Source organism: Lissotriton helveticus, chromosome 7 (genome assembly GCF_964261635.1).
Source record: "Lissotriton helveticus chromosome 7, aLisHel1.1, whole genome shotgun sequence".
Lineage (NCBI taxonomy): Eukaryota > Metazoa > Chordata > Amphibia > Caudata > Salamandridae > Lissotriton > Lissotriton helveticus.
Genome location: NC_136068.1, coordinates 1895359707 through 1895370443, shown reverse-complemented (window position 1 = coordinate 1895370443; position 10737 = coordinate 1895359707). Strand labels below are relative to the sequence as shown.

Sequence of the window (10737 nt, the reverse complement as noted above, 5' to 3'; positions counted from 1 at the left end):
GGGGTGTGTTTGTCAGCTGTAAGGAAGAGGTCCTTCTATTCTTTTGGCTGGCAGTGTTTTAAGTGGAATGCATGTTTATTCCATGTATATCCCTTCCAAATGTTCATCTGGGAGTGTGTGCGGCTGGTGGCAAAGCATGACACAGACAAAAATGGTCTCAACTGAAGTTATTCAGATATTGCAATATTATTGACCAATCTGAACTCCAAAAAAGGTAGTAGAACCATCCCAAATAGAAATCTGGGGGATAACGCATTAATCAGCATGAAAATGAGTGTACCCAAACAAACCACAACACAAAAAAAAACAAATCCAGTCGAAAATAAATTCAAAAACTGTGATGGCATTTTAACATATGAACATAATATACTTTTTATATACATTGGTCACTCCAGAGAAAGTGCATAACAGTTGCTTGAAAAAAAGTGCTTGTGTAAAGGTGGGGAAAGATGAAGCAATTCAATACAATTATTTACAAGTAGATTGTATTCCCGCTGCCGGCTGCCTTTGATGGAGCAAGGAATCGTAGAAAAGAGACTTGCTTGTAAGCAATCTGCTCCTTTAACTTACTAACCAGTTATTAAGCTTGTTTTGTGTAATACTAATGCACACCACATAAACCTGAGGGTTAGGGAAGTTTGCCTAAGTGTTTACTAACGTTAACAGAATGAACGAAGGACTAAAATGCTCTAAACTGGGAAATCTTTACTCCGCATGTGTCAACTGCATCTAAGTAGTATGAGGTTGTAACGCTTGGGGGGAAATTCTTGCGCATGAGCAGGAGGCACTAACATGGCGGCTTGAAGGCTTGCGTGCATAGCATCTGCTTCACTGGAAAGAAAGCATGTTATTATACTAATGCTAATGCGAGAAAAAGTATTAATAAATAAAAAGGAATGGAGTAGATGTGGGTGGTATACAGTGAAACCACTTTATTCTTGAAAATAACATTGTTTTTTTTACTTTATCATTAGTGGGCCTTGGGCCTCTCGTGAATGTCTGAAGCAAGCTGAATCACGTGGGTTTTGCGCATGGCAATTGAAAGACAACCCGGAAGAATGACAGACGGGTCGGGAGGAGGACATGGTTGCAGTGTGCTGGAGCCTAAGAACCGGCAGTGAAGAACTTTAATGAATGAGCTCACATGTTCAATTTAAAACATTTGTTGCCGATTAAATGTGAATGCGGGTGGGAAAATAAAGATTGAATAAAGAATTAAAGGGGATGGGCTAACTGAAAAGTGATATGTAAGCATGGCGTGATGATCATCCTCCCCTTGCCTGACCAATCATAGTTTGTATTTTTACGATATTGAAAGATTAATGGGTGGGTGGAACAATCAGAACGAAAGGTATAACTAAGGCAGTTTTAGTTAGTTAGAACACTAGAAGATTCGCTGAATGCTGCTGAGCGGAGATGCTGTTGGTGTAGCGGGTGATGCTGCTGTGTGATGCATGTATAGAAATGTGCTCCATTGAGCTGAATTCTCCATATGCCTCCTCCGAAGTTAGGGAAGATATAGCCGAGGCCACTTACATCCTTGTGGCTTTAGGGATGTGAAGGCCTGACCTGCCATACACTTTGTGACGCTAAGATGTCTTTTGCAGGAAGTTAAAGAACAGACTACGGATAATAGAGCAACCTTTATTTAGGTCTCGCCTACACAGAGCGCTAGGGCTGCATAGGAGGGGACCTTTTGGAATCGATCACCACTTTTGCCTAAAGGGGTGCACGTTTTGCATTGCTTTGTATTGTAACACAAGCACGTTTGACATTTCCCTTGCAGGAGCGAGCAGCGGCGCCATCTGTTAGCTAATATCGCGTCTTGCTGCTCCCTCCTGCAAGGGAAACGACAGACATGCCTCAGCGTCTACAGGCAGGCTCGCAGGGGCCATATGTTTTTGACTTGTTTTAAAATGTAGCTTTCTACCCACCCGCGCTTTTCCGCCTGCCGCTGCTTATTTTTGAAGAATAGGGCTCTTCAGCGGACGTATAGCTACGGTTAAGGCCTTACTCGTCCAGGGTATCCATTGGTGTGCCGTGTTAACCTTGCCATGCAGGAGTGAGCCGGCATTGTGCTGATAGAGGGGGTTGTCAGAGGCCTGTTGACACATTTTCTCCCTCCCTCTGAACACCTGCCTGCAAAAATGTAGTAAATCAGTATAAAAAAAACAATTATTACATTTAAAAATTGTCATTTAAAAAACCTTCGAAATTCTATGAAAAAACCATAGGTTTCAGGCCTGATATAGTTAGGAATTAGCATTTAAAAACCCATTGAAATTCACTGAATAAACCATAGGTTTCATGCCTCACATAGTTAGGAATTAGCATTAAAAAAAACTTGCAAATTCACTGAAAAAAACATAAGTTTCAGGCCTTATATAGTTAGGAATTAGATTTCAAAAAAACTTGCAAATTCACTGGAAAAACCATAGGTTTCAGGCCTTATATAGTTAGGAATTAGCATTTAAAAAACCTTTGAAATGCACTCAAGAACTATAGGGGTGTTATAGTTAGCTGGACATTTCACTCATACAAAACAATTGAAATTGCTCCTTAATAGTTAGTTCTACTAACTATATTTCGCGCACCCGCAATCCCCTGCTGATGTTGGCACACATTACATCATTCATGACATGGTCAGTGACATCACTGATGACATCTCAAATGACATCACTGATGACACATGTGTGTGTGGGCCAAGTGCAGGTTTTGCAAGGGGGCTCCCTTGTTTTTGGTCACGGGCAGGCGGAAACTGAGGGAAACCTACCAAACCCAGACAATTCTGAAAACTAGACACCTGGAGGAATCCAAAGAGGTATGACTTGCATGGATCCCCAATGTTTTCTCACCCAGAATCCCCTGCAAAACTCCAATTTAGCTAAAATGTCACCTTTTCCTCACATTTCAGTATGGTAAAGTTGTGGGATCACTGAGCCAGCGTATATTTTCTACCACTCAGGGTTCCCACCTGTCATGCTAAATAATGCTACCTTACTTGTGTGGATGGCCACAACAGGGAAGGGTCCAAAACATTCTGTGGCGGTAATAATAAGTATGGTAGGTGCACTTATTCAAACACAGATATTACTGAAAAGAAGACATCAAGTGGAGTTCAGGGAGGTGTTGCTTGTGTGGATCCCCCAGATACCCTGCAAAGTTGAAACTTAAAAATAAACAGTAATTTTCCTTGCATTTCTGTTACGGAAACAAAAGGAATATGAAGGGATCCTCAAACGTTCTACCTCCCACGATTCCTCCACCTGTCCTGATAAAAATACTACCTCACTTGTATGCCTGGACCTAGTGCCTGTGACGGGAATGGATCACATAAATATCCATGGTAGTCCTTGCATGTTTTTGTAGGTGTGTTCTTGCGTGTGCGCTCTTATATGTAAGCACACAAGGGTTTTTTGGCAGTGGGGGTTTGTGTATCTTTATCTAGAATGCCATGTTGTCGGTAAAGCAAGGTTGGTGGTATGCAGAAACTGGAAACTAAAGGGCATATTGACAATGAAATGGTGCGGCATTGCAACCAATTTAGCTTTGCAGAGCTGCCTCACTTAAAAAATACAGGGATGCGTTGTATTCATTCACGATGATACAGCACACCCCTGTACTCTCTCCTAAGACTGTGCTAAAATAGCTGCCTAGCAGCAGTGCCTGCTCTCTTGCACCATGGTGCAAAGGAGCCTGTGTTGCTGGGATGATTGTGTTTGTGCAGAAAGGGACACCTTCCTGCACAAAAACAATCATTAATAACATTTTGCCCCTTCTATGTGTGCTGCAGAATAAAATTATTTCTCTTCATCGTGCACATTAATACCTCCTTTTTAAAGGTGCTACGTTTTGACTCAGCCTACAATTTACAGATCCTTGTAAATATAAGAAATGCCTACAGCAACATCCATTGCACTCCCCTTTGCTGCAAAAAACTGCATCAACATGCTGAAAGGGTCGTCTGTTGTAAATCAACGGCGATTAGATTAAGCATTAGCAGAAGACATGCTATATTTAGCCGTTATAGTAGCAACTGAACCGACTCCATTTTGTATTCATGACGGCCATTTTGTATGTCATACATTGCCATGTGCTAGCCACGAGTCTTGTCCTACCTCCTTGCCAGTTACACTTGGAATCTGCCCAGCAACAGGCTATAATTAGTGGCCTTTGTGTGTAAGCGCATGCCCAGTAGAGTCTACATCTGTTCTTGATTAGTATCAGATAGGAATGTGCCTTTGGGGGTCTCAAGAACCGTTAACTCCACCCATGTATCGATTGTGTTCAGAAATGTCCTCATATGGTCGTAAATCATGCTCCATGTCTGATCCGCCTTTTTTTTAACCTCTTTGTAGTGTAGTTCCTATATTCCCAATAGGCTCTGCGCATTGGAATAACCTAAACGATAGTTTAGACGTAGGACTGAGGTCGACTAGGTCTCTATTGAATATGTTAGACTTAATTATGAATGCCAGCTAGCTCAGAGGTCACTAGAAGCTTTCTCGAATAAACAAGAAGGAGTTTAACTTTCCTGAATAGACAAGAAGGGATTCATTTCTGACAACCGCATAAACATGACAACTTTGCTCCCTCCTGAATGAGGAGTATATCTCCAGAGTCGCGGAAACAATAGATAGCTGTTTCAGTCAGTCAGTGCATACTTAGTTTCACCAGTAGTGCAGAGAAACAGAGAGACGGACGTTTTCAATAAAAAAGGAGTTATTTATTGAACAGTCTTCTTTCTCATGCAAGAGAAGTGAATTGCGACAATTGCAATACTTGTCATAAAGTAAAGTGCGTACAGTAAAAAGAGTATCACAAAGTAATACTGTAAAAGCATGGTACGGTTTCTAAGCCGTACTGCGTTTAAAATAGATAAAATACATACAATGATAAAATAATGACTAAACGTACTCAACTGGTGCTTCTAAGATACGCCTACCCCAGTGTACCTAACCTAAGTCTAGTACTGGGAAGGAGTAAGTAAGATGTAGTTTGAGTTTAGATATTTTCTGCCAAGAATCTGAATCAAGAATTCTCTAGGGGTCTAATCAGCTCCATACCTTGTGATAGAATGATGGAGGTCTTGTATCTCTCTCTCAGGATTCGAACTCCCAGCAACCCGCAAGGGTGACTGAAAACACTGGAGCTGGATTTTCTCGGCAGGAGAAAAGACAGCGTCTCTCTCAGTGCGTCAAATGGGAGGGTCGGCTTCCTTCGGCACTTGCTGCTGCAGGGCATCGGACAAGTAGATAGCTGATCTGCTCCAAACCACTGTGTGTTTGCTTAGGGCAGATGTTGGTATATTTATACCTGGAAGGTGCCGAGTTTGACGTAAGGGTGGACATGAGACGTCACTAAGAACTCGTAGTTCTTTCAGGACTCCAGGAGTTCTAGGACAAATCAATACAGAAGCAGGGGGAATTATCGGGCTGCTGGAGGCTTGGTTTGTTTAAGAACACGTTGTGCTTTCTAGGAGTCTATGGCAGTAGCCTTGCCGTATTTGGACTGCATTGGCTATTACTGAATATGGATATGATTCTAATGCCTTTATTAGGATATGATTTGATATAATCACATAAGGGCATGAATCGGGAATATTTAATTAGGGTCCTAGATTCGTTTACAACACCTTCTCTGTGTATAAAAGGCGCCATGTGCTTAAGTTCGGTGTGCTACTCTGTACAATACTGAAGGGTGTTGTGTGGACTGTAGTACCACCTTTAAAGGTTTAATAAACTATGGTCTTGTATTTCCAGTTTTTTTGCCCACTTCTTCCTATGGTCTGAGGACTTTGTGCAGAGAAGGGCGAACCCCTTGCATTGGTAGGCCTTGCTGAGGCTTACTTACAACAAACAAGGTCCATATTTACAAAGGGGTATTAAGCTATGCAAAGTGGCTTAGCACCTACTTGTAACTATGGATCAGGGCATGCACCAACAGAGCATCAGAAAAAGTGATGATCTGATGGTGCAATGCCCTTGTAAATATGGCCCTAAGTGTGGGATAAGTATTCTTGGAGACAGGCGCCTTTTACCTTCTCTTACACTCTATCTGTCTTCTGGAAGGCTTGGTCCCTGAAAGTCAGCAGGAGCCTGTGCTGCTCAAACCATCCTTGCCAACACATCAGAGCTGTGATATTGACAATGTAGGACTCTAAAGTGAATGAAAAGTTCATTACAAGACAAGGCTTGAGCCGTTTGCAATTCACTTTTATTAGTCATAACAAAAATAATCAGACATAGAACCAAAACCCTGATCAATGAATTGCTAAAATGGATTCTTAATTCCTACATGAGTTACCTTTCTTATCTTCATCTTAATGGTAGGCCGATTACATATTTGTGATTTCTGTTGCAGTCTTAAAATGAGAACATAGAACCCCTAAATATACTAGCTCAAAATGCAATATATAAAAGCAAACATTAAAAGAGAAAAAACAATAAGAACCTAAAATTCAGCACAAACAGCAGAGATGTCATAAATGTTTCCGAAAGAATGGATGCTGCAAATCATTGATGATGTAAATTAAGCCTGCACCTTCTGTTCACTCATTACAACCGTGTGGTATAAATGTGTTTATAGGGATTATCCAGTCTGCTTCATTTACTTCATGTATTTACCCAACACAGCCATAAACATTTGAAACCAGCCAACCTATATTTGTTTTACTAATGTTCACTGTCTTGCCACACACGTCAATACAACAAAATGTTAACAGCTTTGGGACCAGATGTAGGTGGCCTGTATCAGGAAGGACCGGAGGAGAGCAGCAGACAGAACCCTAGCCAATCACAGTACAGGTTTGGTGTAGGTTAGGCAGGGTACATTAACACTTTGGAACTCTGTTACATCCGATTGTTAATCAGAGACCGGTACTGGTGTCCTGATTTGAGGGGGTGGTATGTACACTAATTACCAACGACAACCAGTCCCCATTTCAAATATGGCATTGTTGGATGTTCTGGTAGGGAATTATAGCTTGTCGGTACTCTACAGAAGGAACACTTATAACAGCTTTTAATAAGAGTTGGGTTAGCGGATAGTACATTCTGTATCAGGTTGACGTCTGAGAAAATGTCATCTTTAAAGGAAAGGGTCATTCACAGATTTCTCAATTTTGAGCAAAATCCAATCACAATCACCCAAAGAAAAGCAGATCAATGTTTACATGTGGCTACTAAGGAGACAATGTGTGGCTCCCACTAGGATTAACGTATGGGAAGGGTCCAGGGGTGTAACGAAGGCCGCGCAAGACCCCAATGTGGGGTGGGCCCAGGGGTCCTTGTTATGGTGTTATGGGGGTCCCCTCACCTCCAAAATCCATTCCATTGCATGCCTTGCAGAATGTGTGCAATGGCATGGACTGATACATAGAGGACAGTCACTATGCTTTCCAGAGCAGGCCACCTGCATCATAGGGGGCGGGGGCCCCGCCCTTCAGTGAGATCCCATTGAGCCACATACTAATGAATATATGTGCCATCTAGTGAGACGACGGGCCCCATTTTAAGGGGGGCTTCATCATTTTGTGTTATGCCACTGGCAGAGATTGCAAATCGATGCTGATTTCTGTGCCAGACTCACATCGGTATGTGCCAGTTTCGATATAAGTTTTATTGGCCTGGATGATTTTCAGCTCCACCGGCACAGAGATTGTGACCTCCTTGTACATGAAATTCACAATCACTTTTGTGCGTGGCGGAGCCTTCACCGGCAAGCTCAACTCTGACTTCTTCCTGGTGGTGAATGACTGAGACTCTCCTTTCTTCACTGTGAAGGTGTGGGACACCCCAGCCTCCATAGTGACTATTCCAAACAAATTAAAGGAGACACCAGCCCTTATTGTGGTCTCATTGCTGAATTCAAAGCTGTGAGAGGCATATTTTTCAAACTCTTTGGTAGAAGTGGCCGTGAGCTGCTGCTCAATATCTGAGCTGTTCTTGTATGAATACTGGTCTATCTGAATGTTTCTTTCACTCTCTACCTGTTTCTTGTCCCACAGAAGTGTGGCTGTCACAGAGCATTGCCCAGGGCGCAGAGGATACACAGATGAGAATTTGTCATTGAAACCGATATCGTGGTAATTTGCCAAATATTCACCAGCCCTGGCTAAAATGCTCAGTCCACGTCTGTCTTCAAGATCGTACAGAAGCCATGCCCCACTCTGGACTCTGTGGGAGCTTATCTTTTTATCCATGCCCCCATACACCAGATTGGACTCTTGAGTCAGCACTAACGCCTTCCCCCCCTCATTGATATGCTCGTAGACTGTGATCTTGGGATTGCTCAAGTCGTCAGTGATCAGTTTCAGAGAAGATATCGAGTCCCACAATTCAGTCATGTTAATCATTGTGTGTTCTCCCTCCTCTAAGGCTCTGTACTGTCCCTGATAGTTGGGATGCTCGTACAGGATCCAGGGCTGTCCGACAATCTTCACAGACATGATGCAGTCATTGAAGCATTCATTCGTCAGATCTGGAACATCTGCAGTAAAAGTCTTATTGAGTCCAGTGAACTCCCACCCTCGATAGACAGTGATTGAGTCCATGGTCATCAGCTGTGGAGGCGTCAATATGGTCCCTTATTTGACCCTGTAACAAAACAAAAGACAGTCAGTGGAGGTAAAGCAGGGCTTTGTGCAAATTTGCAGCACTGCTATTCTCTTCTGTAAAGAAATCTTTTAATGAATGCTAGATGCTGCTGTGTGTTTTGAACAATGGTTTTCAAGAATACGAGCTTCATTTCCCAATAATCGCCGGGCTTCACAGACAAAGCATTTTGCAGCTGCATTTCCTCTGGGTTCATTAATAGCGTAGATCAAAAGAAGCCAGAAGTAACAGGGGGAGGAAGTCACTGGATGAATCAGAGTCCTTTTGCTTTTTCACTCTAGCAACAAAGATGCTGCCCCCTCCTCATAACATCATCACAGTCGATTTCAATAGCAGTTTCGCCTGCAGTAAATGTAATCTTGCAAATTACATCAATCAGAATTAGTTTAAATAAACATAACATGTCTCTATTTTCTCCACTCTCACTCAGCACAGAAGTAAATGTGAAGTGACGCTGGAACACCAACATAGTAAATTGTACAAGTTAATAAAAGTATGTGAGAAAAACAAATGTTGCATTTTGAAAGTACAGTAACTCAACCTCAAGTTGACAAAGTGGAATACAACAGCAATGTAAGGAAAACAGTCAGCAGATCAAAAGCACATTCTGAGTAGAATCTAGTCAAAGCAGGGACAACACCTGATTCGAGTATGTTAGTCAGATGGTACCTGGTTCAATCTGACCAAAGTTATTCTTTCAAAACTGGAGAGATGCCAAACATCATTGGCACCCATGTTTCCCATAAAATGTGTAGGGCCACCTGTGACTGGTGCAGTACCGATCTACCATCCTTTTGACCACACCTATGTTTTGTGACATGGGGTTGTAGCAATGTGCACTCATTTAGTTAAGTATCTTGTTCCCAGCAGAGTACTCATCTAGAGCTGGAGGTCTAACCTAAGTTGTTAACTTACAAGAGAGACTACCATCCTCCCTGCTGGCCCATGAAGAAAATGTAGCCTATGACACCTGACTGCTTTCATTGTGCTTTGGATTAATCCATGTAACTCTATGGGGAGGATGCACATTGGTTCTGCTAGGGGTATGTGAAGCCTGTCATTATGCAAATGTCTCACTTACCTCAAAGTGTTAGATGTATATGTTCAGCATCAATGTGTGAGATTTAGTTTATTGGATGCCACATACCAGGGTCCTCCATACACATGCATTGACTCAGGATGGAGGGTTCCCATTTGAGGTAGCTGGAGGCCATGTCTACCTCATCACCTGCCTCTCCCCTGCAGGTCTCTCAGCTGCTCGTTCTTTCACCATTTCCCTACACATTCCATTGTATCAGTTAACATGTTATCTGCTTTGAATCAACTAATGCCAAACTCATTGTTTACCCCATTAGTTTTACTAAGGCTCTGCAGGTAAGCCAGCTTCATGAAAGAAGCAATGTTGGACCAGATTTTCAGGCCTCAGCCACTTGCTCTCATCTGAGGCAAAAAGATATGGTCTGCATCCATCTCCCACTTTCTGTGTTCATTCCTGAAAGGTATGCTCCAGCAATAGTCTCTGACTGACTGAGATTGTCTGGGATGAATTCACGTACCTTACTGTTGTAGTACTGTAGCTATAGGCCTCAAAGGTATGTTTGCCCACTAGTACCACAAAAGGTCTGCCTGTATCTGGTGCATTGTGTGTGATTTGAATCAACAAATGATGCAATGAAAAAGGCAGGAAAGCTTTTTTTACTGCACTAATTTCAGCAAGCTGCTGCAGGTCATCGTGTCATATGCAAGAAGCTATTGATGGACCAATTAAGGTTCAAACTTAAGGCTCTCACCTCAGATAAAAGGATGTGGTCTGTGCTAATCCTTCACATCCTGGGTTCATTTCAGGAACATATGCTGCAAAACCACCCTCTGATTAGCTGAGACCTTTTTGGAATTATTTTGCATCTCTTACTGTTGTAGTACCGTACATATAATCCTCAAAGATCTGTTATAAGAACAAATGGTCTCTTCTAGTGTGTTTGAGCCTTGTGTCACTCTGCCTGAATCTGTGAAAAATCTTTTTGCTGCTTCACAACGCCAGCCAAGCCCCTAGTCCCAGACCATAACTTCTACCCTCCAACAATTCACATGACCAAGGGGATGATCACAATGGCTGGTAGAC

At 42.4% G+C, this 10737-nt stretch overlaps 1 pseudogene; it reads right to left on the bottom strand.

The window, feature by feature from the left end:
* Positions 1–7522: 7522 nt before the first annotated feature.
* Positions 7523–8587, bottom strand: LOC144767831 (epidermal differentiation-specific protein pseudogene; annotated as a pseudogene).
* Positions 8588–10737: the final 2150 nt, after the last annotated feature.